General features: G+C 34.9%; 1 protein-coding gene across 6 annotated transcripts in view; it reads left to right on the plus strand.

Moving 5' to 3' along the window:
• The window catches only part of LOC129779357 (hemicentin-1-like), an 866,908-nt gene that overhangs the window by 433,075 nt on the left and 406,422 nt on the right, over positions 1-27,411 (plus strand). The window lies entirely within an intron of this gene.

Here is a 27,411-nt window from a genome sequence, read left to right on the forward strand (position 1 = left end):
TGATCAGCTCCACGAAAAAACTGCGACAAATATCCTCCGAAATGATCTGCCCTTCGCTGTCCATTGTTCTGATAATTTGTTCTGCTGCTATTCCAACCTAAAATTCTTGTCGCTTTTCAAGTGATCTCGCAGATATTAGTGAGAATGATCAAATAAAAATCTTTCAGCTCTTCATGTAGCATCGTGAATTCAGGTTTTCAGCCTGGAACAAACGATTAAATATGTTGATCTGGGACACAACATACGCCGCACCGTCCGACACCAATCCTTTCAGACAATCCCTATAAGAAACTAGCTGACCCGGCAAACGTTGTTCTGCCATATAATTTATTTCTAGATAATATTCTGGTTAGTAAAACTAACGAATATATTTCAAGAGAGTTTGTATGTTATCGTTCAGATCGTTAAAATTGATCTAAATGATGATTTTCACAGCGAAACATAAATATGCGTATCTCTTATTTTCGAATTTACCCTTTTTATTTTAAATATCCTTGTTTTATATATGCATAGCCAATTTTTTCGAATTTTTCTAATGATCTCAAATATTTTCCAAAGTACTCCTTTATTCTTATTTGGATGAAGACAAACTCAAAAAATATATGAACCGTGCAGATCTGATCAACCGTTCTCCCGTGATGATATTTTACACGTACGTGGGAAAATACTTCTTTTGTATATAAAGATATGCATAGCCAATTTTTTCTATTTTTTCTAATCATCTCAAATATGTTCCAAAGTACTCTATCATTCTAATTTGGGTGAAGATAAACTCGCAAACCTGTACTCGATTTTTTCGATTTTTTCTAATCATCTCAAATATTTTCCAAAGTACTCTATCATTCATATTTGGGTGAAGATAAACTCGCAACCTGTACTTTTTGAATCTGTACTTTGTACCGTACAGAATCTGTACCAAAAATAACGAAAAAATCTGTACCATTCCAGATTAATCTGTACGTGTGGCAACACTGGTCAGGACTATATCCTCTATGTATTTAAACGTCATCGAGTGATAATTTTCATTCTAATTTAAAAAATTCAAAATTGCTTTCGGGTCTGCCAATCTGGTAGAAAGTGAATTGCTCCACGAATACGGATGAATCATTTTGACGTTTATTTTGCTACAAGGCAAGGTTGCCAAACGTACAGATTTATCTGAAAAGGTACAGGTATTTCTTCGTTATTTATGGTACAGATTCTGTACTGTACAGATTACAGATTTTCGTCAAAAAGTACAGATTGGTATGGATTTTTTTTCCGCGTGTGATTTTTTTCTCGAAAATTTTATTGAATGATAGTACGCAATCTAAATTTAGAAAGACTATGTATAAACATCATCAAACAGACGAGTGATTCGAAACTAACAAATGTTAATGTACATTGTAGTAAGTAAATCTAGATATAAAATAAGCAAGTAAATAAAATATTTTCTAGTGAACAAATGAGTATCTTTTCATATTTTATGATTTTTCTCTGCAATGAAAAATTTCAATGGTACACATTTTTGGTACAGATTTCTTGAAGAAAAAGTACAGATGAGAAAGATTTTTCCCCTTCTGGTACAGATTAAAATGTGGCAACACTGGTAGAATTAGAATTCTATTTTTTCCTATTGCCTATCTGTAGAGAAATCCCTTCGTAGTGCTGAAGCAAAATCGGCTATGACTAGGAAATGCTATGGAATGGGATAGAGTAGACCTCTCTATCTACAAGAGCTGCTCTAAACGTAGCACGATTTTTGTATACCCACGGGTAACTTATATTCGATTTCAGTTGTTGACGTGCTCAGGCTTCCGGCACGCTTTGCGTCGTTTACATCTTTTCGACCCTCCGAGAATTTTTTTTCAAACTCCGATAAACGTTGTTTCGTTCTAAGGTAGGTTCACCAGATGTCACAATCAACATTCAGAATATGTTCGCGCACTTTATTTTGGTTTTCACACATTTTTTTTCTTTTATTTATTTAATTAGGCTCAAGTGGATAAAAAGCCACCATCAAGCAATACTCTAAATAGTCTAATTAGCTAAAACTACAGTGCAATATAAAAAAAAATATAATTCATTCCTTCGTTACCTCGTCGGTATTATCCTTGTCTGGAACAGTGCCTATGGTGGGTCGTAACAACTACAGCGCCAGTTAATGTTGCAACGGTATCCTTTGGTAGTGAGTGCCTCCTTGTTATGTTAATAGCTCCTGTAATGATCTTATCTGAACGGGTACTAAGTTCTGCTTCTGTAATTGGAAAGGAAGGGGGAATGGACAGTGTCACACAAAATTTGATACAGATTGTTTTACCCAATTTTACAATAGGCAAAAATCGAAGATGAGCCAAAACACGTGTAAGAAAATCAGTTGTCAAAAATTTACTGAACATTCAAAATAGCCGTACTTGTCAGCATAAGTGAGAGACATCAGTTGGTACTGATGAAATAATGCCACAAAAAATGTAGAATCGAATATACGTAACTCGCGTAAATTCGAAAGTTCGAAAGAAAGAAATTTGAATTTTGAAGTTTTGTTCTGCACATCTATTTTGCACGTGAAAAAATCAATTTTCTATATGCTAATCATAAACATTTGACATTTGGTAAACTAGGTTATAAAAATGGACTCGACTCATATAAGGTCATCATTTTCATTTCTCACCACATTTGCAGTGGTACGTGTTTGCCATTGAGCTAGCGGCCAAAGTTATGAAAGAATCTCGCCTTTTTCCGAGCGGAAATCTTCTCAGCTGAGTTAGCCAGACAAGCCAATAAACAACAATTTTCACCTCAAGTAACCGCCACGTTGAGCCGGGCCGGAATTCTATCGCCGTAGATTATCACGTTAACCATAATCGATGGGTTTCTCAGCACCGAAACCGTGGTTCCGTGGTATGCCTCGACGGGACAGAGTCCGATACAGCCCGAATCGAAGGAATGAGCATTAAAGTGTTAATTGAGTGCTTGCTTTCAAGGCGACGGCAAAAATTGGTACATTTTTCTGAAACGTGACTCTGGAAAATTGCAAAAATATTAATTAACCAACCGGTATTAGGATCTGCTGCTGCTGCTTCATCCGTTCGCAATTATGTTAATGTGTGTAGCACCGGCCGGAGCCATCAGAGGTGGACACACACGCCTTCATTTCATATGCATAGTTTTAACAGCCCAGGGATTGGTTTGAGGAGTTTGGAGTGATGTGATGTGTCTTCTGGGATCCTTGTCCGAGCGAAATAGATTTTTCTGCTCGTGTGTGTATGTGTCCACATAATTTCAAAATTAAATATTAATAATCTAGCCATGATATGGGTGTTTAGTAGAAAATTTTATAATGCTGGTAGGGGTGGACTCTGGAGGATTAGTCAATCGCATGATTCCGAAGCAAGTTATGAGGAAAGTTTCCGTTTGAAGAAACAAAACGGAAAACTGTGATCCACAGAGAACGGTTCAATTATGGTTTTTATGTGTATTTTTTTCAATCTAATGTGGTTTTGTACCATGGGATTTATATTTTGTCTGATGTTCTGAAATCTATGAAATAAACATTAATGGAAATTATCCACAGATAATTATAAGTCACTTATATTTTGTCTGCGAAATTGATCCTGCCGGTTCTTGAATGAGACAATAAGATAGAACATAATCTCATTTATGACCACAAACATTATTCATCTTCCATATTACCAGCCGCAGAAAAATACCAATTTCAATTATCAAACGGGTGGATTTTTGTACGGCAATAAGTCTATTAAGACAACTCTGAGTGGTCACGAAATATTGATGGAATATGTTCAGCGACCTATCAGAATCCAACAATGTGGTCTACATATCTGCAGAGATATAGGAGAAGAAAACTTTGCGTTTTTCGGATTTCGATCCATTGATTATCTTTTGTTGTTGGGCCCACAGGGTTGAAATACTGAAGGGATTTTCTCCTAATTCAGTCGCGGAAATTTGTACACTCTTAATGTAGTTCAGTGGAATTTGGAAATATTTGACTGATAAAAAAATTGTAGCATTTTTCGTGCTTAAGCTACCGTTCCGAATCATATTTTGGACACTCTGTAATAATAACTTAATGCTTAATGCCCTGATGACATAGCTAAAGGATTACTCTAAAGAATCAATTGTGATTTTAATTTTAAAGTTATATCATCTAGGCATTAAGGGGGTATTCTAGTCTAGAAATCTGAAAAAATCGAAATTTTTTTTTACCATATTTCTGTAGTTTAGGCATTCAAGAATATACTCTAGAAAGGACTTATCGAAAATCCTATTATTTACCTAGTTAGAGCCATCTTAGTGATGTGGTATCTAACCTGTTACGGCCATTACAATGAACTTCAAACGCGTTTCTCTCGGAACTAGTTTTTTTCTAACTGGCGTACACGATATCTCAAGTTTTACTGAACCGATTTATGTCAAATTTATATGAAAATAATCTGCATACATCTCTCTATCGCATGAACCAATAAAAAATTATAACTTTTTAATTTTACTATTTTTAAAAAATCGGTAAACGCAAAAAAAAAACGTTTTAAACAGCATTTTTGTTTTCAAACGGCCGCCATTTTGTTAAAACCCATGTTTTTGACTTGTCCGAGGTTCATGCCATAGCGACATCTTTACTGATTCAGAATCTGTTCGATTTTTTTGTTTCAGATAACCAGAAGGACTGGAATCGTGTACGCCATGGCACAACTTTTTTTTGAACACCCTCACTTCACCAGCATGTAACTATTCTAATTATGAATATTTTTTTTCCGTCCTATTTTTGTTTTATTGTTGAAAGATAGATAAACGAATAATGATATAATGGATAGTAAAAATATTCTTTGTTTTATTTTTACGGAGTTCGAAAAAACGTCCGAAATTCGTGTCTCTACACTAGAATACCCCCTTAAGCATTTCAAGTTATTAATACAGAGTGCCAAAATATGATTCAGAACGGTATATCACGGCCGCAAGATCCGATACAAATATGAATGATTTTGGAAAAAATATGATGCTTGAAAAAATGAGAAATGGACGAATTTCATGCCAACTAGACTTTGATATTGCCATTAGCAGCACCATCTCAGACTGCAGAGAAACGATCTGGGTGAAAAGACACTGGTCGTTTAAGCAACTTTGCATACTTGGAATCTTAAAAAAAATTAGACTACTTTTTTCAAAGACTTTAATTTTGACAAAAATTTCAATTCAAAAACTATAATACCTACAAAATTTTAGCTGAAGAATGAACTGGACGAAATCGTTTTTTGATAAAAAAAATGAATTTTCTTATAATTTTCATTTAATTTTTTTTTTGAAATAACAATGAAAAAATATTATAAAAATTGAAGTTTATTTTTTCAAGAACGTATTTTTTTTATTTTCAGTCGTAAATAAATAAGTCATGCATACATTGGAAGATTAGCACTTATACAGGGAAAAATATTTACCAAATATATCCTTTTCATGTTTTCTTTGAAAAAAATCAACTAATTCTAATTTTGTTTAAAGTCAAAATAGTTTAAGGGGGTATTCTAATGTATACACATGTATGCTAAACGTATTTCCGAAAAAAATAGAAAAAAACTATTTTTTTATCCATTGAATCATTATTTGTGTATCTATATTTTACCAAAAAAGCAAAAATTTAACAGAAAAAAATCATAATTAGACTCGTTACAGGCTGATGAACTGAGGGGGTAAAAAAGATTCTACCATGGCGTACCCGATTCCAGTCCTTCTGGTTATCTGAAACAAAAAACCGAACATTTTCTGAATCAGCAAAGATGCCGCTATCGCATGAATCTCGGTCAGGCCAAAAAAATGCTTTTTTGACAAAATGGCGACCGTTTGAAGAAAAAATACTGTTAAAACGTTTCTTTAGACGTTTCCCGATTTTAAAAAAATAATACAATTAAAAAAATATTTTTTTGTAGGTTCATTCAATAGAGAGATGCATACAGTTTGTATTTATATATATTTAACATGATTTGACTCAGTAGAACTTGAGATATCATGTAGGCCAGTTTGAAAAAACTTGTTTCGAGAAAAACACGTTTAATGTTACCTGTTATGGTCGTACTAGATTGAATACCGCATCACTAAAATGGCTATAACTCGGTAAATAACGAGATTTTCGGAAAATCCTTTCTAGGGTATATTATTGAGTGCCAAAAATTTAAAAATATGGAGGAAAAAATGTTTTTTTCGCCAATTACCAGACTAGAATACTGCCTTAAAGCGATACAGTGGATTGGACAAATGTTTTCGATCTTATTAAAATATGAACTTTTGTCAAAGACGTCAACTTTCTATTTTTTATAGTTTCTGAAATATATGGCATTTTTGCATGGGGACTCCTGAACAATAATGTTTTACTCGTGTGTATATTCTCGCGTTTGGCATTATGTTGACATGTTTCTAAATAACAAAAAAGTTTTCATATAAAAACATGCCTTTCAAAAAAAATGAATTTTGATTTTCAAAATGATTTTTGACGTAGAACTACGTCTTTCATGTTTCGAAAACGAGAGTGTGACACTTGGAGTTATTGACCCGAAACATTGTTTCGATAGTCGCAAAATTGCTCTGAAAACAGGCTATTGATATCAAATAAATTTGTATAAAAACTGGCGCCCGCTCGCAAGTCCATTTAGTTGTGATTGTGGAAAGTGATGGGAAGGTGGTCTCGCTCGCCTAAACACAATTCTCTTCTCTTCCAATTTCATTTCTTTTCTGCAGACGCACCGAACGGAGCATTTAGCGAAAAATTAAGTGTGGATGGCAATTCGATGCATATTGTTTACAAATGATGACATTGGCTATGGATTTGTTAGCGGAAAATATGACATGTTTGATATGTAGAGAATATTCCACCAAACCAAATAAACCATACGAGTTTGACGAAAGCAGGAATTTTAATAGCATTTGTTGACGAATCGATCGATGACTCTAATGTAGGGGAGTATTATTTATGCTGGGTATTTTCGAGAAGAATTGGATTCCTCTTTGAGCGTTAATAATTCTTTTCCGGCTAAATGAAGAGGAGTGTAATCAATTTATCCAAAATATAAAATGTCAAAGAGTTATATGCTTATTAGTTATTGAGCCGAAAACTTGTTTCAATAGCTTAAAAATTGCTTTCAAACAAGCTAATGAAATCACAAATCTGTATATAAACTGATGCCGCTCGAAAATCCACTTCAAGAACGTCGTTTGATGTTTGCTGGAACGGACTTGGTTTGCGAAATGTCTTTGTCAAGGCAGGTGGAGAAAAAATTTGGATTGAGTTAACCCCAAGGGTCTGTCTCAGGGCTAGAGACGAATAAACTGCAAACGTTGAAAGTCTCTAAATTCAAGAAGAAGAAGTAGAAGAAGAAGAAGAGGGAGAAATTCATTCAGTTGTGAGAGCGAAGTAACATGAGAATGGTCTCGCTAGCTCGCCAATCCCATTTCTTTTCTGCGCTGGACTGAACAGAGTCGCATTTTTTGGTAAAAGCAGCAGTTCTATCATCGAATGCTCACAAATGGCGCCAACGACCGATGATTCCAATTGTCGGTAGTTGGAAAAGGGATATTATTAGCGCTGGATTTTTGCGAGGAATCGATTGCTTTTTTGGGCGTTAAAATCTTTTTTCTGGTTAACGAGGCGCTATGATAATCACTTTATTCGAAAGATGAAATGTCTAAGAGCTATATGTTTGTTATTTATTAATTGCTTATTGATTGCTAATCACGGATATAATCCACTTCTAGTATTCTCAATGATTTTTTTTCAATTGTTTGATATTTTTCAATAGAGCAATTCCAAATGAAATCGACAAATGACGAAACTTGAGTATTTTTGATTCGAATGAAAGTTTGTATTCCGTTTGGATTGGAAGAAATATGAGTTTTCAACAGCAATTGGGAATTTTTTGACTCAAGTGTAACTTTTGAAAAGGGCGTATCTAAAACTGTTTATATGACACTATTTCGGTACGACTCATAGTTTTTGAGATATAAATTATCAAAGATTTATCTCACTAAAATCGATATGCTTTTTTCAAAAGTTACGCTTGAGTCAAAAAATTCCCAATTGATGTGGAAAACTCATATTGCCTCCATCCCAAACGGAATACAAACTTTCATTCGGAACAAAAATACATGTTTTTCAAATCTGCATCCCTAGGACGATTCCAACTGGAATTACTCAATGAAAACTTTGTTAATTTCCTTTATTTCATTCCTTAACCAGCATTTTGTAGGACTTCTGGTTTTAAATTGATTTTTTCTAAAAAAAATGAAAAAAAAAACATTCCAAAAAATTTCCAACTCAACATCTGTAACACCTACAGAATGTTGGTCATAGAATAAAATGTAGGAAATTGACAAAAATATAAAAAAATCTAAGATTCCTCTGAAAAAAAATATTTTAAATTTTTTTTTTCTTGAAAACATTTTTTGAATTTCAGAACAAAATATATGAATGGCCCATACAATTACCAGCAAATTATCACTAGATCGGAAGAAGGGCACAGCTACAAGGAAAGAGTTTTCTTTGGAAAAATCCTACTAATGTAACACTTTTAAGTATAAACTAGCTGACACGGCAAACTTCGTCCCGCCCAAAATTTGTGTTTGTTATCAATACCTTCAAACATTCACGTTTTCTTACTAAGCGCAAGTTCATGAGTCCAATCGCAGAACTGTTCACTGATTGATCTTCTAATCGACCCCGTTGAATTTACCTCTTACTATAAAATTCCTAGTACTTCTACCAAAACTCATTATTATAATATCAGATTATTTTCAGACACAATTCTCGTTCAAGATTTTTTAACCGCTTGCAAATAACATGTTTCTCCGTTACATGGAATAAATGTTTTATACAGAAAATATGGTACAATAAATACAGACCCCTCCCCTCTTCTCCCCTTAGAAAGGGTGAAGGTGTGTCCATCTGGCTTCATTTGCTTGATTAGTTTTCGAGTTATACAGAAATTTGTTTTTCATTTGTATGACAGCCAACCCTGAGAGAGGGGGGAGTAGTGTCGAACCATCTTAGAAATGTTTCTTCCCCATGAAACCTCCACATGCCAAATTTAATTCCGTTTGCTCGATAAGTTCTTGAATTATGCGGAAATGTATGCTTCATTTGTATGGTAGACCCCCTCCCCCCTCAGAGAGACGAGAGGAGTGTCTATTCGCCATAGAAAAGTTTTGTGTCCCCTAAAACCTTCGCATGCTAAATTCGGTATTTTCTTGATCGGTTTTCGAGTCATGCAAACATTGTAAATTCGATAAGGAGGCACTACATGAGTTACTTTTTCTAGGAGTTGAAAATAATTATCCATTATAAATGGACCGACATTTCTCTTTCGAGCAACCTCAACAAATTGAGCCTTCTTTTGAGATAAACCGTGACGTTTCTTGAAGTTATAAAAATATTCATCTTCGGGCAAAGAATGTTTGAATGGATTGGGAACATTGTTTTCCGTCAAATACCGTGCGATGGCCTGTAGAACCTCGGTCTTAGATAAGCCAAAACCCCATTTTCCATCGTTTTGATGCACGAGGCAATTTGAGCTTCGACATTAATCGGAATCGCAGTGGGTCTTCCTCCTGTAGTACTTTTAACGCCTCTTTGTTCGTTAACTCGCTTTTGTAGAGTAGATCTTTGGATTACATAGCATCGTGCAGCTTGGGACACTGTCATTCTTTTACCCTTTATAGTGTCAATGACCGCATCTAAAGTGGGGGTCTTCGTAGCCTAATTGGTTGCGTGTCCGCTACTGAGCGAACGATCGTGAGCTCATAACTCAGGGCCCCCCAACTGACCATCTTTGTGTGTTATTCTAGCTACTATGTCCACGCAACAATCATCATGTGTCCGCCGCTTACCGCTCACATTTTCGGTCTGTTGCATCGGTAATTGGAACTATTAGTAACCCAACAAAGGAAGCCTCATATCAACAGTCCCGCTGTGAACATCCCAACTGTGAACATTCGAACAATAGCAATATTCTTACGCCGAAAAATGCGTCATGTGTTGTGCATCGATAGAATAGGAATTCTCTTACGTCTAAACGACTACTGTGTTATAGATAAAAACAAATGTTTATCGATAGATAGAGATACTCTTACGCCTCAAAATGGTAGCAGTGTAGTATACAACAAAAGTTATCTTAGGATAAAAAAATGTACACGAATGAGTTCGGCTCTGTTTACAGCTGAATTGCTAAATGAGCCTAATAAAATAAATTTGTTGGGATAAAAAAAAATCTAAATAAGCTTTAGAATATGCCAGAGCTGGCCTTTTCTTCACGTATGTCCGACCCATTGCAGCTTCAATGATATAAGGAATAAATTGAATTTTCTATTGAACCAACAGTTAACGAAATAAACCAACTAATTATGCTGCACTCTGAGTAAACAAAAAAATCCACTCCCCCCAGCTAAATTAAATAATAGGGGAAGTGTATCATGATGGAACATATCAGCTTTATAATGCTTGGATCACTTGTTGTTCATTCTACACTTGTTTAATACTTTGTTATAGTTACACGAAAACCAAAACAATTGGTTTGAAAATTCTTTCTTAGTGCCTACCGAAGCTTACGTCGAAAACTAACTTTTTCTAGAGCTGAAAATGACGTTTTTCTTATTGCGCATCATAAATGTATACACACACTAGATTTGTTCCTAGTATTGGTGCAGGGGTGTCGTTAGGGATCGATTCGGTAAAAGACGTTCATTTAGATCGAAACGAATGTACATTAGATTTTATAAAAATCAATTGATCCACTTACCCCGGTGTACCTTATTCCCAATAATTGTTCCACGATATCGTTGATGAAACGACCCAAACTACAACCCTGCTAAACGACGGTTCGTTTCTAGCGTTCCCAATCCGAATGATCCCGCAATGTTCTTCTAATGGTTTCTCGCAAATTCCATTCCTCAAATGGACACAAATGATTAGATTGTGCATTTCAGCGCCAATTCTCGTTCCACCCGCAATGGCCAAATTAGGGTGGTTTTCCCCCTTCCCAAAAAAGTGCACTTACCATGAACCGCGTCTAGGGGGTGGCGATAATTGACTGAGAGGATCTATCAAATAAAATTAAACTTTCGTACGGATGATGTGGTGATCGAACGAACGACGAATGTGAGCCCGCCCAAATGACTCCCCACAGCTGCCATTTTCACATCCTGCACGGAATAGTAAAACCATAGTCCGACTGTCACGTTTTCGAACGTCCAAAATTGCCACAGGATATGAAACCTGGCACGAGAAACAATTGGATATTCTAGCGGATTAGATTTATTCCGAAAGTTTCTCCCCGCAGTCGGTGGCGGAAAGAGCGATCTGTCATTCATCGGCAGGATTATTTTCTATCTCTGAGTGTATCCACGGTGGCATTTGGAGAGGTTCTTGAGTGGAGCAATTTCTTCCGAAGATAAAAATGTGTATATAATCGGGAGTTTGAACTTTTTTTTTCCACTGAACTGGTGACATACCACCGACGGCGATAACGAATGGTGATAGAAAAATAAATCTTATTACGGAACCATCCCCCCTTCCTCGCTTCCCGCAATCCATGGTGCTTCCGTGCAGAAGCGGAAATCTTCTGTCGCGACGCACGTGTTGTACTTTACTGTGGCCTTTGCTGGCATTCGCACGTTGTCACGTTAGCTCCATTTATTAACTTCAACTCAATGAAAGTTTGCTCGGGAAACTTCGTGGAAGAACTGGGGGAGAACTTTGGACAAAGGGACAAAACGCGATGATTAATGACAAATGATGTTCTTTGTTGCCATTTCCAGGTACAATAGCATCTATGTCAGAAATAATCTTGTAATTTGTACACCAGTTCAAAGGATAATAAATATTCACCCCCCTACGGAAAGAAGAATATGAGCATTTTTAACCCATCCTTTCAGTTTGCTCAGTCAGCTCACTCATCCGTTGCTCCCCACGGAATGAAGTGAAGGAGGGAGGGCGGTGCGCCTCTAACAATGGTGAAAGCACGATGTCGCGTTATAACGTGCAGAAAGTCTTCCGCTGATGATATTCAACCTACATTTCCTGACAGCAACAAATGCGCTTAATTCCAACTCAACACTTTGCTTCCAATTAATACGATCTTTCATCGCCTACATCCTTCCTTCCACCCTCCCCGTCGCTTGGTTCCGACAAACAGTAAAACAGAGTGCGCACTTTATCAACGCAAGTCAACGCATTCCTCTTCAGCTTCAGTGACAACAAAATGTAGCGATGCTTTCCGCCACTGACGTGAGTACTTTGGAATTACCAGCAATCATCTAATTGCGTGCGACTAACGGCTAACGCAACACCCTTGGAGTGGTCCGCCGGTCCGGAGAAAGTGTATCTTCCTGTCATGTCTTGGACGCAATGGAGCGGCAAAAATAAACGACAGGTTGTTTGACAGGTTCAAATGGAACTGTGCAAACTTTTTCACTTCACTCCGGCGGAACTATGGGACAAATCCACCGGTGACAGTTAACTGTGACCATCGACGATCCACGGCGATGAAAAAAGGTGCGATTACGATGGGTGTTTATTATTAGCACTGGAAAAAGTTGAAAACTGTCAAATTATTGCGCACATGTGTTGACCCTTTGTGACGAGGGTTAGTAGAGAAGGACGAAACTTTTTACACAAATAAAAGTAACTAAATGGAACCGGGTTGATAATGGGAAGCTTGTCAATATCGAAACTCGTCAAATGGTCTTCGCAGTTAACTTCACCCGGTTCCGAGCTGAACTGGGGTGAAAAGTTGTGCGCATTGTGTGGAGACATTACTCGCCTTTTGTATCGGAATGTTTGATCAATGTTTTCAACGTTTTGTTATGATGAAAAGTGAAGGGAAGTGTAAATCAATACAACATTCCTAACGATATTTCGTTGGAGGATTTTTTTTAATTTTTAAATTTTTTTTTCTATTTTGCAATTCGTTTTAAATTTTCCTAAAATTCCGTTTCAGTTTCAATTTTTTTTTCTCCAATTTTTGTGATTTGTCCAGGTCGATTTTTTTCCAACTTCTTCAATTTATATAATGTGTTGGTGACCCACTATACAAGCGTGCAATATTGATTTCGCCCGATTTAGGGACAAAAATGCTACCATGTCTGACAACCGTGCTTTCTCGGCACTGATGATTATGACATTAGATGAGATACACGGCTTACAGAGACAAGGCTAGCTACTCCGGATCAGTCATTTTTAGTGACGTCATCTGAGTCGTTGAAGTAAACAATGTGTTCTTATTTTTTTATTTTTCGTGCTTTGTAAGTTTGTGCGTTGATAATATAGTTGATTATATTTAACACCATGAATAATTTGATAAAACATTTATCCACAAAGAACATAATTCTCGGTTTTTCAGAAAGCGAAAGAATCTCTTTTTTGGCCCGATAATGTCATTTTCATAATTTATACACCCGATCACAGCGCATTGAACCATTTTCGATTTTTCATTTCAGGAACATTTACGCGTAAGTCGGAAAACAAAATACAACTGGCGACTGTTTACACTGACAATTCGGATGACGTCATCAAAAAAATGTTTACTCGCTAAAGAACTAGCCTTGTCTCTGTAAACCGTGATGAGATAAACAATTGACGCTAAACATGCATTCGGACAGGACGTGTTTTGTAGAGTGAAATAAAACAGTGGAAAAAGCAAAGGTTTTTAGAAGTTGAAAAGTTTGTTGTAGGGTTAGAAAGAAAAGTGAAAAAGTAGTGAGAAAAATAAACACAACGTAGGAGAAGGTTTCAACATAATTTTTGTATTTAATTTTTTTTATTTTCAATTTTTCCAAATTTTTATTATCTATTTTCTATTTTTCTCAATTTTTACTTATTCTTATTTAAAAAAAATAGGACTGTTTTCCCTTTTTTCTAATTTTTTCGATTCTTTCCTAATCTTTCCAATAAAAAATGATTCCAATTTTCCCAGTACAGGTCGGACTCGATTCTCCGGAGTATTGATTTTTTTTCACTCCTCATGTTACCGCCATCTTGGATTTGCATTCTTCATAAATAACTGTATTCTACTAGACAAGCTCTTTCATGTGATACCCATATTGGCGACCCAATATGGAATTATTATACAAATTATTCCAAGTTTCCGAAAATCAAAAATAAAATGTACTCCCAATAATCGAGTCTCCTGATAATCGAGTCTCCGGAAAATCGAGTCCGCCCTGTATTTCCATTTTTTTAAATTCTTCAACTAATTAATATAATTATAAAAAATCGAAGATAAAAAAAATTAACTAAATTTCCAACTTTTTTTCAACTTTGGAAATTTTTTTTTTCTAATTTTCAAATTTTTCTATTTTTTATTTTTTATTTCTTTCTATTGTTTTTGTTTTTTTTTAATTTCCTCAATTCTTTCCATTTTTGTCCAATTTTCATTTTTTTTATAGTTTTTTTTTGCATTTTTCGTACTTGTTGTTTGTTTTTTTCATATTTGCATTTTTTCCAGTTTTCATTTTTTTAAAAATTTTATTTTCTTTTTTCTATTTAAATATTTTAAATTATTTTAAATATCTCAATTTTCTACAACATTGGATTTTTTTCAAATTTTCCAGTATTTTAAATATTCTTCCATTTTTCTATTCAGTTTTTTAATTTTTTCCATTCTTACTTTATCATTTTGTCCAATTTTCGCAATTTTTCCCTTTTTTTTTTCGAAAGCTCACTATTTTTCTATTTTCCAAATGCTAAATTGTCCAAACATTTCTCGTTAAATTTTTCCAATTTTTTTCATTTGTTCCAATTTTTTCAGTTTTTATAATTTTCCAAAATTTTTATATTTCACCTATTCACCTCACATTCTTTTTTTTTCCTTTATTCCAATTTTTTGATAATTTATTGTTTTATTTGTTTATTTTTATTTTTTTTATTTTTAATTTTTTCCATATTTCGAAACCATTTCAACTTCTTCACTGTATATAATATTTGTATTTTTTCCATTTTTTCGAAAGCTTCCATTTTTTTTAATTTTTTCAAATTTTTATTTTTCAATTACCTGATTTTTTTTTTATTTTTATATTTTCTCAATTCTTTCCATTTTCTCATTCTTATCGTTTTTTTTTAATTTTTCCAAATTTTCATTATCTGTTTTTCTATTTTTTTTTTCAAATTTTACAATATTTTTTCCATTTCTTCTATTTTTCCAAGTTTTTCCATGTTTTCATATTTCTTCAATTTGCACAATATTTCTTTTTCCCAATTTTTCTATTTTCAACATTCAATTTTTTCAACATTTCTTCATTTTATTTCTTCGCACCATTTTTCCAATTCTATTAACCTTTTCTTTTTTTTGCAATTTTTTTTTCCAATTCATCCAATTATTTACATTTTGCCTATTTTTCTATTTTTCTGTTTTTTAATTTTTTTTATTCTCATTTCTTCAAATACATATACTAATTTGTTTTTAAGGCTGAATGTTATCAATCGTAATTTTACGCAGTTTGTCGCCAAAGTTGGAAGAATAGGTCACAAGGAAGTGGAAAATGTGCATACACAAAATAGCTATTTTACACAAAAAACGAATCCGGCAATACCAACGCTGATAACAAAACCAAGTGTTCTTTCCAGAACCACCAAAACTTTCATGAAGTATTCATTTTCGCAAGTCTATCAAAAGTATTAATTTTTGGAAAGATATAATAAATTTACATTTCCATCTTTGCAAGCCGACATTGCATTACTATGTGTCATAATTTTGATTTTAGGTCACTTTTTTTCCGTAAAGAAAGGTTTGGAAAAAATATTTTTTGATTCCAATTGTGAACTTCTTTTTTCAACAGTGTATTTTATATTACTTCTTTTTATTTCTCGTAGGCCATATATTCCCAACACTTTTTTTGATGACAAAAACAATCGAGATAAGTAGATCTTGTTGTAGTTCGTTGCAAAATAGTTTCATTCATAAATAATTACAGGAAAATTAAAAATGCTATGATAATTGGGCACAATTTCTCGTTTCTCAAAAAAAAAAAAAATATATATATATATATATATATATATATATATATATATATATATATATATATATATATATATATATATATATATATATATATATATATATATATATATATATATATATATATATATATATATGATATTTTTAGGCTATTTTTTGGATGTTGATTCAATGTTGATAATCTTAGAAACATAGAAAACTACACCGCAATCGCTCTAGTTTATATTCATATAACATGCGTGTTGCTACTGACTACCAGAGTTGCCATAATAAAATCTGTATTATTGTCTGAAAAAAAAATCTCATCGAGCATTTGTTTCGGATGTTCATATATGTATTCGATTCAAATTCTTGATTTTTTGAAAGTCTGAAAAATCAGTTTGGGACATGTGATAAAAAAAACTCTCTTTCGAAAAGTGAGGCAAAGTAGAGAAATTCAAAAAAAAAAGCCGAAACATCGACGCACCAAATGTGCGATCCATCGATTCTTTGCAGCATTCCATAAAAGTGTTATAAATGTTACACAATCTGTACCTTTCCAGATAAATCTGTTCATGTGAAAACATTGCCCGCAGGTTGCTTGTGTTTCCTAGTCCGTGTTAGGAAACGTGCAGGCTGTACAATCGTATAGGAAATTAGGTACTAGTATCTCAACACTATTTTAACAGATTGATATTTGAAAAATATATAACAAGATTGTTAGGAAGTGTATGAGTAGATTTTTGCAAAAATCTTGTACATCCATCAAGGAATTACTGAACGAAAAGCGCTAAAAATTGGACAATTTTCGTGATGCAACCGATATTTCATTTTTCAAATCGTACTCCCAAATTTCAATTTTACGTCAAAATCTGTTTACATGTCGTTACAAATACAATAACATTTTTGACGCGTGAAAATCATACACACGTTTTACATAGTTGAAAGCAAATCAATGTTAATATATTGATAAGAGACTCGGTTCGTCGACTACCTCGACAATATTGATTACTCTATGATACCATTCATCATCTTACCTGTTTACCTAGTTTCGATCCTCTTCCCTTACCAACGATTATGTTATCGTCAATATTGATTCTTCTTTCATCTCATGTGGATGTGTATTTTTTTTAATCAACTAATGCTGCCGTGTGTTTGCAAAAAAAAAGTAAAACTTCCTTCCGAAAGCTATTATTGAAATCGATGAAATCCAGCAAAAGAAAACAAATCTTCGTCAGACATCGCATGCAAATATTCTAACTAATTGAATCCTTATTTTTTGCGGAGAGATTACTAGCAGTAAATCACGTGAGCATATGTTAGCTTAGAGCAGCAAGAGCACCGGCTAATTGGCTCATGTTATTCGTGTACATAATAATCCGATCCGATAGAGACTCGACTAGTAATACACAGTATTTTCGATTGGAAGGAAACATGTAGATCTTCATAATTCCTTATTAGAAATGCGTGATAGAAACTTGTATTATCCACGCGGGATGCTGTCTAGCGTTTGTAACGTTGAACAACTCGATAAGTTATTCACCGAATCAAAAATTATCATCACGGTTCGTGTTGTGATTCGGAATTGCGTTCACTGGATGTTTCTCTATATTGAATGTTTGAGGTGAAACTTTCACCGGATGTTTATCAGGTGAATGAATATTTCTCAGTAGCACAAGTGATAATCTGGTAAATAGCAAAAGGGATGAGATGGACAGGTTAAGAAAAACTAGGATTGTGTCTTTGGAATCTTGAGCACAGTTTGCCGAATTTAACAAAAAAGAAGAAGGGTCTGAGCCTAGGGGCACGGACGGAAGTTTGACGTAGGACTGTGGTTGTTCAGAACAGTTGTTTTATTTTAATGTAATTCTTTTCATTGTTCAGAAATCTGTTAGTTTAACTCTTTTGAAACTCCAAATAGTAGCCCCGGAAAAGGCCGTTTGTTATATGTACTCATAACCTTCAAACAGTTTGTAACGAACAAAAAAAGAAAATCAGCTTCTGGTAGGAACTGTCTAACTGAAAATGATTAATGAATATCAGTCTGACACATAACAGGGTGGAATGGTAGGTGGAGAATATGAGGATCGGTAAACGAAAAAAATATATATATTTCGTCATTGATTACATTGAATATGAAGTTTATGGGAAAGAAACAAAAAACAAGTTGAAAATACTTACGATTTCGTGATATTTTAAGGTAAAATACACATGAAATCATTAGGTTGCCTTATTTTAAATGGTGATATTGTTATTTTTTTCTATTGTGTTTTTCTTATTATTTACTTACTTATTGAACTTATTGGGCAGAACATTCTTATTATTGGCAGAAGCATTTCCGGTGAAACAATGTTCGTTAGCAGACTATCACAATCAAGTCGTATTGGTTGTACTGGTCAATCTATCATAGAAGGAATCAAGTCATTGAGAATTATGAATAGGAGTCATGAAGATTATTAATATTTTATTTCGTTTCATTTTTATGATGCGATGTAATGCCGATCTCAATAAGTCCTCACATTATAATCGCTGCCATCCTCCTAGTATTGCTATCATTTTTCGCTGTACAATTGTCCATGTTTTCGCAGCTCGGAAGACACTGGCTTAAGATGTTCGTCATCCCGTTCGTCACACTTTCCTCGTTGCTTTGATGAAATCTGGCATGACATTTGATTGATGCATGAAATCTTGCATCTGATTACTTCAACATTCCAAAAAGGTCTACACTGTATATTAAGCTACACTTGTTTTCTCTCAATAAATAATGTTTAATCATTATATAAAGCTTCAATCTACCAAATATATCATAAAATAAAAGAGATGATTTTTGGACATTAAAATTTGATGCGGGGTGATTTGGACCGTCTGTGGGGTGATTTGGTCCAGTGTGTGATTTATCGAAAAAAAGCATACTTATGTTTATGTAAAGTATTTTGGGATAATGTTACAATCAGTAACCATGTTTTGGGATCGATACCAGATGTCTTGGCTAGATTCCAGACCAGAAAAGTTGGATTGAGACCATCTCGAATTCTGCATGAATCTTTTCATTGTTGGTCGAGCATTTTCAAACACTTTTGATGCTTGGTCAAAGAAAATCCGTTCTTGATGGCCTGCGTTGCTCTTTCAAGATCCTCCTTCGTCCAACGTTGTCTGTCCATCCTCTTTTTGTAATTCAGCAGCATCTGAAATCAATTAGACCAAAAAAAAGTCTCAAACCTGTAGGACCAATTCACCCCACAAAAACGTGTCCATGTCACCCCACATAACAAGCAAAAATTAAAATGCAATTAATTTCATTTATTGTTATCAAACTCACAGTTTCGCTACATCAAATTGTTCCTCTTCTGTAGGCGAACAGAACTTTACTGCACAATACACGAAAATTTTGTTTAATTAGCGGGAAAAACCTCAAAACCACTATCGGAAAACTCACATTTTTTGACGATCAAAGTGCTTGCTGTGTTTATGCTACCGTTTCCCTCTACTTGTGCAGTTTTTCCAAAGGTTTCTTACTTTAGGTACATACGGTTCAACAATAGAAAGAAATGACATTATAAAAAATCCAAGTTGAGCCGTAATTTTTAAGATAAAGGGGTGGTCCAAATCACCCCATATGACCCAATCACCCCGTATTACCCTATATACAACATTCATGGGAACGAAGTTGAAAGAAAGAATGCATAATACATATATTTATTTTCGCAATCAAAGATGTAGTCCTACGTCAAAAAAAAATTGTAATTTGGTTGTATCTAGGACACGACCGCATATTTTCGACGTAAAACTACGCAATTATATTATGTAATCCACTTGTTTACCACTTCGAATATAATAAATTTGATGATAGTCCTTTTACATTTAATATTATGCCTAGAACTACTAAAATATGTGAACGGAAAAATTGTCAAACGATCATTGTATTTTACATTTCCCTCTGAAATTATTGCACATCTCATGTTCATGCTTCTCAGTTTAAAAGTACGTTTTATGGAAACAATCCGATCTGCACAACGACAAGCGAGTACAAAAGTACTCAACACCAAAAAGTCACAGGAGGGTTGTGTCCGAGACACGACCGCATAGTTGACGTAGGATTCCGTTAGGCTATCTGTTGATTTTGGATATAATTGAAGAATTACATCGTTTGATAATGATAATGATTCGGTGGCCCTGAAAAGGGCCGTTTTGTTTGGTTGTTGGGTATTGTTTGTTCACTCCACCAATGTTTACCGAGTGATGATGACAGAAGTATGGTAAACAGTCGTCGGATAGTGCGTATCAGATAAAAAATACCGAGATATCGAGATATGATGAAAACTGCCCTCTGTGATCGTTGACGAGATGCCTCCTGTGTTATGTACGGATGAAATAAAGAGAAAAAAAACTCACCAATGTAATATAAGATAATTACCAATACCGAACATAATTATCAATTTTTCTCATCAGTTAAAACAATGTTACTTTAATATAGAGAAAACATATTTGAAATGGAAAGGCAATTTTCTTTAAATTTTTTTACATTCTGAGTGTTTATTCAACCGAATGCGAATTCGAATTTTAATAGGACTAACAACACCTCATACTATATGTAGAGCATATGGAAAATCACTTTTTCTAATATTTCTTTACTTTTCCAATCTTTCTCGCCGTATAAAAAACACAACAAAATAGACAGCTTAAACCAAACAACCCGTTCTCGAGCGGGAACACACTGGGGTTTTTATTTATGAAAATTGAAATAAATCATTTCATATTTCAAGTCATTTTTAACACAACTGCTACCATATACAATTTTACAATTACACTTGTGCTAAATTTTTCACAATACACGATCGGTCATTGATATGAAATTTCACGAAGCAACCAACTATAAAGTTCCAAATTTAAATTTTCATTGCTAGAATTAATCGTATCACTCACCTTAGTTACAATATAAAAATGTCCCCGACTTCATATATTTGCAATGCCGATTTCCCTTGGGCACCTTGGTTTTGATGTCTCTGTTAGGGAACACTTTTTTTTAATTATTCGATAGTTCGTTACATGATATATATTATTTTATTCAGGGTGAAAAATTGTTATAAAGTGCCTAAATCTTTTGATGCTAAAATATCATCAATCCATCATGAAATGACTGAGCAAGAAGTGTTTGAAATTGGACATTTTTCACGATGCGATCGATTTTTGTTTTTCAATTTGTACCCCCATATGTTCTCGAAAGACATAATCCTACGTCAAAAAAAGCCCCGGGCGCAATAATTTTGAAGTCCGTGTTAGGGAAACATAGCTCAGTGGGGAAAAATACCCCCGAATTGCACGTTTTGACTTAGCGGATTGCCCCAGGCACATTGATATTGAAGTCCGTGTTAGGGAAACACAGCTCGGTGGGAACAAAAATACCCCCGACTTTCATGTATATTTGCAAAGCGGATTTCCACAGGTAGATCGATTTTGAAGTCTGTGTTGGGGACACCGTAAATCGGGCCAATCAAAACTTGGCAGTTATGGCGTTTAGATAACACTTAACATTTTACAGTTATTCAATTGTTCATCTTATGAAAAATAACATTTTATTAATTGTGATAGACGCGTAGAAACATTTCCTATCAATTGTTGAAAACATCTTTCCGATCTACTAAGAAATGCTCGAGTAATAAGAATTCGAAATACGGATAGGGTTAGCACACAAATCGGCAGAACAAATATATGGAAAAAGGGAAAATTCTTCCAGTTTTCATGAATTTAAACCGTTTAGAGATTAGCGAATTGTAATGTGTAGCATATCAAACAAATCTTAGAGAACTTCCGATTCGATTGGTATGCAAATCATGAGAATTCGTTCACAGTGGAAATATGTATTAACGTTAACTTTATTTCATAAAAACGTGACCTGTTTTCTGATTTGGCTTTGGCTTTGGTAGTTCTACGTCAAAAATTAATTTAAGAGTCGGGAAATCCTGACAAGCCTCAGCACAGCAGGTGAACAACAATGGCGTTGAAATGTAGATAGGAAGCGGGCAGAGAAAATTACATTCAATAGACTGTCGAGCGAAGAAATGTAGGTACAAGAAGTTATCACCGAGCAACAATTGCGCTCATAACGTTGTCTTGTTGCGGTATTACCGGCTACGGGTAAATCGAAGCGAATTGCAGTTTTTCCAAGTCCGGAATTTTTAATTCTTGGCTTTCTTTCCCTTTGAAGCGCAGGAGAACAGCAAGAAAAAAAAAACGGGCAAATAAAATCACCCCGAGAGCACCGGATATTAAGAGACCACTCCGTTTCGTTCTTCGCCAACAACTTCTTATCCAGCCCATAAAGTGGCATTTTTCCGTGTATAAATTTTATGTTTACGCTTGTTATTTCTGGCTTTTGCCGTTTTATTACTTTCAACACAGAAGTGGGCCAGAGAGATGAAAAAAAGCAGCAGCAGTATGGATCACAGGAATGCGCTATAGGAATTTCATCCAACGAAATTATGTCTTCACTGTTTCCGCAGCTCCGTTCTTTGGACTTTGAGAAATAAAAAATGAATACGTGCTGTTCACGAGTTCAACTTTATATTGCGGTGTATCAGAAATGTTATTCGCCATTTCCAAAGTTTGAGAAAGATTGCCGAGATTTGGTGAACGATATTTTGTTTTGTTGCTGCACCCTCACTCTCGACTGATTTATCTCGGAAAGCTACACGTTAGAATTGTTCAAATATCGCATGTTTATGGGAGCAATCATTTGGGTTCGATATTTTATTAGGTTGTGAATCTCGGTTATGTTATCACGCCTGGCCTCATAGGTGGAATACCATTGGAAAGCCGTGTGCTAGTTAGTGGAATTCCCGCCATTGGCTTCCAATATCAAGGATGCGAATGTTTGCGAACTATTGGTATGCTCAAAATTCATCAGCATTACTAGCGACGGAAGCGACTCCCACTCCCGCGCACCCTCTGGAATGATATATTCCTTGTCAACATAACTCATTGGCCCCGACGATGTTTGTTCAGCTGATTGGAAGTCATCCGGGCGTGATTTGCATCTGAAATGCATCCGCACTGTGGCGAATCAGCAGCATTACGGACGTGAGAGCTGGCTCAACATTCTGCTCAACGCCCGGACAGCTCGAAGCATCACCTCGAGAGGAGAATATATTTATTCAAAGCGCCTACCGAACCATTCCGGGGCATAATTGAATAGCTTTGACGCTTAATTTGGCAGCCCGGGTCGACCGCGCGAGATGCAGATTCCATCGTCTCAATAACACAAGATACTTGGCCACAGAGGACAGAGCAATTGAAATGATTACACTTGATAACGAAACGAAATGCTTCGCTTCATTACAAGAAATGCTGAAACTTGATTTGCGTTCAATTAACTGCACAGAATTCCTCGTTATGAATGAAATGGCACAAATCTATGGAAACATCCCGACAAAACGTAATCCCGGAGCATTATTTATGTTGCTGGCGCCCTCATTTCGTATTCACATTGTGGCGAAGGCCTTTCCGAAGCACGAAAGAGACAGATGGGAGATTATTATGCATGTCATACGCTCAGCGAGGAGAAGAAGAAGGATTCCCTGGTCTTATGGAATACCGAATTCCTGCCGGCTCGGTTGGAGACTAGCCAGTCGAGTGAGAAATTCTCCCCGAAAACATCTGAAGGACTACGGCGGGGGCTCCCAGCGGTGGCGAAGGGGGCGCTACAAGTGTGTGTCTCGTGTGTATGTGACCATTACTTCCTTTCGCTTGGAGACTTACGTTTTTTCCCCGTCTGGATGCTGGCATTCATATTTCTTTGGGTGTGTGATGGAGGAAGTTTGACAGAAGTTTTGGGACATCCATGGGGGAATCTGTCGTCTCTGGTGCTGAGGATAAATGTGACAAAGTGAATCCCCTTTTTTTGGGGACTGGGAGATAACCTTTTTTTAGAGGGGTAGGATTCGCACTTGAGGATGCACCAATTCCATGAGTAATGTACCAAGTTTTGTGTAAATTTTCGCTCTTTAGCGAGAGGAATAAGTGGTGCATGAGAATTCAATTTCTACATAATCTAACACTCGTTCCACAATTCATTAGACCCAGATTACTACTAATAATTCAAATTTTTAGTCTTGTGTCTAGTGAATCGATCGTTCACCATTTTCGAATCTGAGTTTGGATAGAGCGATTATTATTGAACCGATAATATTTTTTCGAAAGAGGCAAACAAGAAGATTCACTGCGATGTGATTGTATAAGCGTTAACACTCGATCACTCGACGGAATCAGATCCCGAAAATGGAAAGTACTTCATACGCCGCGTTGGATTTAAATGAATAAAGGCAATCGAAGGAACTCCTCCTCCTAAACCTGACCGGTGACATATAACATGTCTCAACGGGTGCACAATTCTCTTCTATCATATATTTGAACACGTGGAGGTGAAAAAGCCTTTGGACAAGCTGAAAAAAAAATCATCTGTTATAGAGCAATTCCAAATGAAATCGACAACTGACAAAAAATGAGTATTTTTGATTACAATGAAAGTTTGTATTCCGTTTGGGTTGGAAGAAATATGAGTTTTCCGCAGCAATTGGGAATTTTTTGATCAAGTGTAACTTTTCAATAGGGCGTATCGATTTTAGTAAGACCAATCTTTGATAATTAATATCTCAAAAACTAGGTTTGTTTGTTGAAACTTCAAAAAAATAGTACACTTTTCTTTATTTTCGAAAAAAAAAACTTTAGTTTACAATATCTAAAATATTGTTTTTTTTATATAAAATAGAAGTCATATAGAAAATTAAAAAAATTAGTCCAAGATGGTAAAACTAATTTCGACAAACATCGATTTTTTATGAACTTTCGAAACTTACTAACTTTTGCATGTTAAAAATCAATTTTAGCCACATATTGTGAATCCCGATGTGATTTAAAACAAAAAATATCATTATCAATCACCTTCTAAATGCAGCCATTCTCGAGATATTTAAAAAACATTTCTAATTTATTATCTTTTTTATTGTAAGTAGACCCTTTGTCGTGTTATACCGTCATGTTCATGAAATTTTATGGATTTGATTATAATTTACAACAATTGTTCCAAATTCATCATTATGATAAAAATATATGTTTAGAAGTTACGTTGAAAAACATATTTTTTCCATCTTAATACTTTTAACACATTACTCGTGTTGCACAATCAAAACATGAACAATTTTCACAGCAAAATTGAAGTCCCAACAATACAAATACACCTCGTTGATTCAACCGGAAGTTATGGATACAAAAATATTTAACTTGTTTACGTTATGCTTAGATTGTACCTGAAGACAGTATCTTTATGATACTTCCGTATATGTATATAAAGTTACTCAAATTCAAACATCGTTCATCAGTCGAACAATCTTCCTTATAGAGTTAATAACAGTATACCACAATGGACTTTAACAAAATTTCCTAGTGTTGTAGACGTGCCATTAAAGAAGATGTTAAAAGTTATAAAGAAGATGTTAAAAAAATAAAGTCACTACGTTTTGTATTAACTCACATGTCTTCAAATGTTTTTCAACGTAACTCCTAAACATATATTTTTACCATAATGATGTATTTGGAGAATTTTTTTTTTATTATTATAATCAAATCTATAAAATTTCATGAACATGAGGGTATAACGCGACAAACTTATTGAAAGGGCCTTTCTATCTATCTATCTATATATATAAAAATGAGTGATGTCTGTCTGTCTGTCTGATTCTTATAGACTCGGAAACTACTGAACCGATCGACATGAAAATTGGTATGTAGGGGTTTTTGGGGCCGGGGAAGGTTTTCGTGATATTTTGAGACCCCTCCCCCTCTCTAAGGGGGGCTGCCATACAAATGAAACACAAATTTCTGCATTACTTGGAAATTAACCAAGCAAACGAAACCAAAGTTGGCATGTGAAAGTTTTAGGGTGCAATAAATGTTTCTATGATGGTTAGACAGTCCTTCCCCCACTCAAAGGGGGGGCTGCCATACAAATGAAACACAAATTTCTGCATTACTCGAGAATGAATCAAGCAAATGAAACCAAATTTGGCATGTGGAGGTTTTAGGATGCAATAAATGTTTCTATGGTGATAAGATACTCGTTCCCCCTCTCTTAGAGGGGGCTGTCATACAAATGAAACACAATTTTTTGCATTACTCGGAAATTAATCAATAAAACGAAACCAAAGTTGGCATGTGAAAGTTTTAGGGTGCAATAAATGTTTCTATGATGGTTAGACAGTCCTTCCTCCACTCAAAGGGGGGGCTGCCATACAAATGAAACACAAATTTCTGCATTACTCGAGAATTAATCAAGCAAATGAAACCAAATTTGGCATGTGGAGGTTTTAGGATGCAATATATGTTTCTATGGTGTTAAGATACTCCTTCCCCCTCTCTTAGAGGGGGCTGCCATACAAATGAAACACAAATTTTTGCATTACCCGAGAATTAATCAAGCAAATTAACCCAAATTAGGCATATGGAAACTTTAGGGTGCAATGAATGTTTCTATGGTGGTAAGATACCCCTCCCCCCTCTCTTAGGGGTGGCTGCCATACAAATAAAACACAAATTTCTGCATTACTCGAGAATTAATCAAGTAAATGGGCGGGACGAAGTTTGCCGGGTTAGCTAGTTGACTATAAAAAAGATAATAAATTAGAAATGTTTTTTTTTTCAAATATCTCCTGAATAGCAACAAAAATGCTCATTATCAATCACCTTCTAAGATTGATAATGAGCATTTTTGTTTTAAATCACATCAGGATTCATAATTTATGGCTAAAATTTATTGTTAACATGCAAAAGTTTCGATGTTTCGAAAGATCATAAAAAATCGTTGTTTGTCAAAATTAGTTTTACCATCTTGGACTCATTTTTGAAATTTTCTACATGACATCTATTTTATATGAAAAAAACGATAAAAAATAGAAAATACATATTTTAAATATCGCAAATTAAAGGTTTTTTTTGTAAATAAAAAAAAGAGTACTATTTTTATTTCTCAGTGTATATTTTTTCACATTTTAAAATCAATACTCTATAACTTTTTCCAAGACACTATTTCGGTACGACTCATAGTTTTTGAGATATAAAATATCAAAGATATTTCTTACTAAAATCGATATGCCCTATTGAAAAGATACATTTAAGTCAATTACATGTTTAGGAGATTTCATTTGGAATTGCTCTATAATTTGGGTTGGCCTTATATTACGTAGCGCTATGTGTGAAGCCCTCTCTCGTATCCCCGGGGCAACCTGAAAAAGCGACCGAGAGAACTTCTCTAAACCGTATTGGGGATGAATTTCGTGATTCATTGAGCGCACAACTCTCTACAGGTTTCACCATTTTTGAAGATGAAAAATTAAAACCGGCTCTCCTCTCAGTCGCTTTACTTCGGCTATGACTACTTTGACATTCGCCGTCAAGA

This window comes from Toxorhynchites rutilus, chromosome 3, assembly GCF_029784135.1.
Source record: "Toxorhynchites rutilus septentrionalis strain SRP chromosome 3, ASM2978413v1, whole genome shotgun sequence".
Taxonomy (NCBI): domain Eukaryota; kingdom Metazoa; phylum Arthropoda; class Insecta; order Diptera; family Culicidae; genus Toxorhynchites; species Toxorhynchites rutilus.